The following is a 6,000-nucleotide window of genomic DNA, read 5'->3' on the forward strand; positions in this document are numbered from 1 at the left end:
AGGCATTTAGTGCCTACTTGGCAGGAGATGGATATGCTTTCTCTGAGAGGCTAACTTTTAAAGTTCACAAAACTTAAGTGAGTTTGTTATCGTGCGAAGCCTTTACAGCACCTCCTCCGAACAAAGGTTTGTGAAACCTCCAGAAGATGACACAGCTCACAAAGGATGTCCACCATCATAGTCTGTCTCGGTGTGAAATATGACAAAGCAAAAGATGAGTTGCTGGATAAATCATCGCTGGTGGAGCCAATGCTTCAAGACACAATGGTGACAAGATGGATGGCATCATGAGGGACTGATGGTGGAGGGCAAACACGATCCGTTCACTGAACGAGGGTTTCACAGGAAATGATGCGCAAATGTAATCCAGTGTTACCAATACAGCCTCAATGTTTTCTGTTATCTCTTCCACAGCAGTATCTGAGCTCTAGGTAATGAAAAAAGAAAACCGCAATGAATATGCATCTACAAAACAAAACAATGTCAAATTCAGCATTTTATGCCAATAAATCAGTTCTTAATATTGCAAGTCACAGAGCATGAAGGAACGAATATGAACGGCATTATTGCAAAAGGCTTATAATGTACAGGCTTTTTTTAAACAATATGAGTTTTTGCTGCCTCAAGAATTCTGGGACCTTATGTATTAAAAACGCTTGGATATAAATGAAACTGTTATCATCAAATTATTCGAAAGCATTTAAGGTCAACTCTTTCTTTCTCTGTTTGTTGTTTCTCTTTCTTTCCTTAGTATGTGTGACAGGCTGTTGAGGTAACAAAAAAACGTAAAATACAATTTCTTCTGAGTTTAAAGACAAAAGCCTGTGACGCATCGCCCTGTTCATTTGATTACAAACATATGTCTAATAATACTGGAAAAATTATGGAGCAAAAATATTTGTTTTGAAACATTTGCTTTGTTCCCAAAACTAACATGACATTTAGACTGGGGAATATCTCCATATGCTAACATCGTGCTTGAGTTTCAGACATGTTGATCCCTGCAGCTGTCTCTAAAAAAAAACTTTTTCAATGTTTTGTTTTTTTAATTAATACAGTCCATGTGGTATTAATACTAAGTATGTGTGTTATTAAACAAGATGGTATGAGACACTGTGCAATTACTGTGTGAATAGTTCAAGGAGCCAAGAGTCAGATAAGGACACGTTGAACTTCACATATGTCTCTGTAATTTGTCAGAGGCATCTGATGGCACATCTTTTACACTCTGCATGCAGCTGACAAAAAATGTCCTTCTCAAAAGCTCTTCATCTATTATTACCAACAGGGCGTGAGCAATCTCTGCATCTGAGTAGCAAACAGTAGAGGACGTGCTGGGGAGATAAGTTAAATAAAAAATCCAGGGGAATAATGCCGTGTTTATTCCCTTGGATGACAAGACGTTCTCCATGTTGGAAAATGGACGTCTCTTTTGTCCAGTTTGACTTGCGTTTTTTGCAAAGTGTTGCTCTTGTAAATATTTGTTTAGGAACAAATACATGATAAAAGCGATTTATAAATTCATACAATAATAATACTCTAAATAATACAATATTTATTTGACGTATAACAATCTAACTCCTATTGGTTCTATTGGTTTTGCTAATATATTGATCATGAAGTTGCCTATATGTATCTCAAACCCCTTTAAATGTCCTGCCCACTTGTAAATGACACTGAAAACAACTACAGCTACAGCTGAGAGCAGACTGATAAAGACCAAAGGGACACGTTGTGCAGCCATGAAACATAAAGTGAACATATCTATGCCTCAGTCGGCTATTGTAATGTTGTGTTGCTCCTCATTTGCATAAAACTGCACGCAAACTCCTCCTGTCACCAAGTGATTTTGCACCATGCAGCAATCACGCTTAATTCACACTTCAGTCTCTCAGTACTTGGTAAGGAATGAAAACGAATCACTTTGTTTGTTTTTGCTGCAGATGAGAGCCCATCCTTAAACTCATTTCAGATTTCTATTGCTTCAGAGACAATCACAGTTTTCAAGTTGGGTTTGAATGAGATAAAGTTTTCGGAGGTTCAAGGAGGTTCTTTTGTCGATATGCGGCAGGGTTGGGTCGTCTTTATTTTCAAATTATTAAATCCTCATTACCAAAAAGTGTCGATAAACGATCCGGCAGCAGACCCTTTATTTGACAATATAGCACATTTTGAAGAATAGCAGCTGTCATTCTTCTGTATTTCGTTTTCATTTTGTCCGACAATGAAGTCATTTTGCAATAATGTTTTAATCTGCAGTGCAACAGCTTGGTAATGACTGCTAGTTACTCCAAAACGAACAAAGTGGTGGACCAATACAAACATTGACATCCCTGCAGCCATACTGCTAGCATACACCAGCTGAAAATAAGTGTATCAAGGGCCAGGTGCTGGAGGAAATGAGGTCGAAGTGAATTTTAAAGTCTATTTATGTATTAGTTTGTTATTTATTGTATGTTCACACCTCCAGGCCATGTCATAGAAAGAAGATATCTGTTTGTACAAATGTTGTTGACGTACTTATTGTTACTGTTACTATCAAATATATTATTACATATCTACTGTTCTGCACATTGTATGCAAGATTGATGATGTGCATGTTTCAACTCTAAGAGAGAAGGAATCTTCCAGCAAAAAAAAGTCCATCTATGATTGTTTTAGGCATATATTAGAATTGCATAACTATCAAATTTGAATCTTCCAAGTGGAAAATGCAATTGTGACCAGTGTAAAGACTCTACTGTATACTGCCTGTATAGAACCAGAGAAACAGGACTTGTGTCTGCATAATGGAAGAAGCCCTGTCAGTCTCTTAATACCAGGAAGCAGCTCAGCATCATTATTCTGCCCTAACCTTGTTTATTCTCCTTTATGACCATAGGCAGCCAGGAGATCTGCTTTTATTGAGGTGTCCTTTATGCTGCAATCCAGATTAGTGCAACAGAGTGTCTGAGTCCTGCTTACACTGGCACCAGCGGCCATAAACAGACGGCAGCTTGACGGGAGCTTAGTCTGATAAAATAACAATGCGAGGAAGTGAAATAATAATCAGTGTGAGAGGTTATGCAGTGTGCCAAGGATGGCTGTGCAAGGGATCAGGCCAAGACACGACACTTGGAAAGATCTCCGTTATATCCAGAGCAAGGAGAGGCACAGTATTTACAAAGTCCAAAGTGAGAGCTATGTAGGAAACCTCTCTACTTTACTCAAAGCAGTTACATTTGTTTCTCTAAAACTGAACATGCTGCAGCAAACTTTGCAACCCTGTCTCCAATGGACCTATGCAAATAGTTTGAAATGGTGATTTATATTGTCCGAGGTGTTTACTCCCAATACAGGAAGTAGTTGAACACTCTCTCAGTACAGAAGAGGCACAGAGAGGTCGAGGTGAAAGAAATGGTTGCACAAGGTGCTTTAAACGGCACCATGATTCATGTCCTGTGTTATGCTCCAGGTCAGTTTGACTCAAACTAAACGATATTAAACAAGCTATGATCTCTATTAAACTGATTTGTTGTTGCTGCAAATAACCATAAATGCTTGAATCATACTTAATCTGGCAAGAAAAGTTACCAAGCTTGTGGGAAAAATTAAAATACTAGCTATGAAGCTTTTCCCAATATGTATAGTATAGAAATATCTTTAAGACTGTCCTCCAAAGACAATTACATCATCACTTGTGTCAGCAAATAACAACATATGTTTTTTTTTTTCAAGGGACAAATCCCATTAGCGGCTGTATGATTTATAACTGAAGCCATCTGGATCAAGAGGAAGGTGTGGTTGGTGAGTCAACAACATGTCAGACTATGATATAGTTTCCTTTTTTCCCTGTAAGTCAACAATGGTGTCCTTAAGCCATGACCCAGATGTTCCCTCACCTTTACAAAGTAGTGTACAACCAAAACTTTGACCTTATCCTTTACAAGACCTTGTTTTATGCATGAATCCGACACAAAAGTACACATATATAGTCTCATCCAGGAGTTTAAGTGCAATTCTGCCAAATAAAAAAAAAAATTCCTTCAAGATATTTTTTGAGATTTCTGATTCAAGAGAATGGGTGTTGCCTGAAAGCATTAAAATCCTCATATATGTTGCCTTTGAGTGAAATGTCAATGCATTTTGATGCAATTAGATAACCTGTTGTAGTGTTGTAATTATTTACAAAACATAATCTGGGTCTTACATGTCCCCTCTTATGTGTTAAACTAATGTTCAACAGTATGAACATGTGTTTTTGTTATAGGCTTGTAAAAAAGGTGGGTTGTAGTTTTTCTCCTGACCGGTGGTAGAGGCTCATGGGATTTCACACACATCCTCACCTCTGTGGTGGGTCTCAGTGCTTTTTGACAGCCTCAGTAACAAGCTGCAGGAATCCTTGGACACGGCACTCTCAGACACTTAGACATGCCTGTGTAGTATGTGTGTATGTGAAAGCAAGAGACGGGAAGAAATGCAAAAGCGTCAAATACAGACGGTGGAAGAATGGCTCAGGAATATGTCAAAGCAAAAGGCTGCAGCCACTTGACGATCTTTGAAAGTTCACCTTTCTTCCTTTCTCACAGTAAATCTAAACCTGGATGAGTTCCAATGCATACTTTGTGTTTTAAAACAAGAGCTAAGTTACTGTCGTTGAGGCGAAGCCAAGTTTTGAGGTGGATGCGAGACTGGAACACGGGTGGGAGAAAAAAAAGCTTGTGCATTGCTGTAAATTGGCCGCAGTGACAGCTCGTTCCTAACAATTCCCACTATCCAAACTATGAAATACCACACTTTGAAAAACAATGTGGTTTCGTGTTAGGCTAATTCCGGGTCTGACCCTTTACCTCGCTCCTCACGCATGCACTTTAATACAACCCTACACAGATGCTATACACATGTAAGTGATAGGCTATTGCGATCAATCCTTAAAAGGAAGTGTAACCATCTGTCTATTGAACAGGCACTCGAAAGAGACGGAGAGGGAGAAAAAACACACACTCACTCCTATGTAAACATGCTTCAGCAGGAAGAGAGGGGTCTTCAAAAGCTGGAGGCAGATATGCAGGCTGGAGAGCGAGGTGAAAGGATATTGTCAGGAAGGCTAGGAATGTGCGAGGAGACATAAGTAGTCACACCTCCTGCACGGGGAGTTTGAATTATCCAGCAGCTGGATATTATGTGTTTATGTGAGAGAGTAGGAACAAAACAGTCTTCTCATCTCAGGGCAGAGGACTGTCAGATGATGGAGACCATGTCTACTCTACTGTACGCTTCTTCACCACACAACATACAACACGCTCCACGCTTACAGAAGGCTGATTTACACAAGCACACAGGCAAAAGCATACAAACCCATACAAACGCTGACCATATCACGCACCGTTTCTCTCTTCTTACACACTTAAATGCATGCAAACACAGTCATCACCGGTTGAAAAACTCAAACACTTGCAGGGGCAGTGAGTCAACGAGGTGATATGGGGAAGCCGTGAAAGTGTTGTATCATCACAAAGAGAAATTAGGCTGACAGAACGGGTTATATTACAACCCAAACACATCTCCTGGAGGACGTGGACAGGCTTACATACACAGTGAAAGAAGCGCTAACTGTATCACAAACACTAACACTCTTTCATTAAAACGCACACATATACACACCCAAAAATCATGTCTCTGGCTGCCTCTCTGTCTCATTCACTCAAACATTGGCGACCAAGTCACTGTCAACAGTTCCAACCCCTTCCTGCTATCTCTTGCTGATTCTTCGCCCACAAACACACAAACACACACACACACACACACACACACACACCACATGAATGCCTGTGACTGAAATTGTTATGCCATTAGTAAATCTGACACGTCGTCTAATGATCCTGGATTATCACTGAGATCTGTCACGGGCATATCGATAAGGATCTGGCATCGGTACTTCCTCACTTTCACTAAGCTTTAGAAAGTGATCGTGTGTGTGTGTGTGTGTGTGTGTGCGTGTGCAGTGCGATTTTGTCCCAA

General features: G+C 39.8%; 2 protein-coding genes across 2 annotated transcripts in view; both read right to left on the reverse strand.

Annotated features, from left to right (window-relative positions):
* Nucleotides 1–6,000, reverse strand: part of chrm3a (cholinergic receptor, muscarinic 3a) — an 83,429-nt gene that overhangs the window by 9,003 nt on the left and 68,426 nt on the right. The gene's annotated exons all lie outside the window — the stretch shown is intronic.
* Nucleotides 1–6,000, reverse strand: part of ryr2b (ryanodine receptor 2b (cardiac)) — a 192,107-nt gene that overhangs the window by 3,664 nt on the left and 182,443 nt on the right. The window lies entirely within an intron of this gene.

The sequence above is a fragment of the Notothenia coriiceps genome, unplaced genomic scaffold (genome assembly GCF_000735185.1).
Source record: "Notothenia coriiceps isolate Sejong01 unplaced genomic scaffold, NC01 NC01_scaffold00001922, whole genome shotgun sequence".
NCBI lineage: Eukaryota > Metazoa > Chordata > Actinopteri > Perciformes > Nototheniidae > Notothenia > Notothenia coriiceps.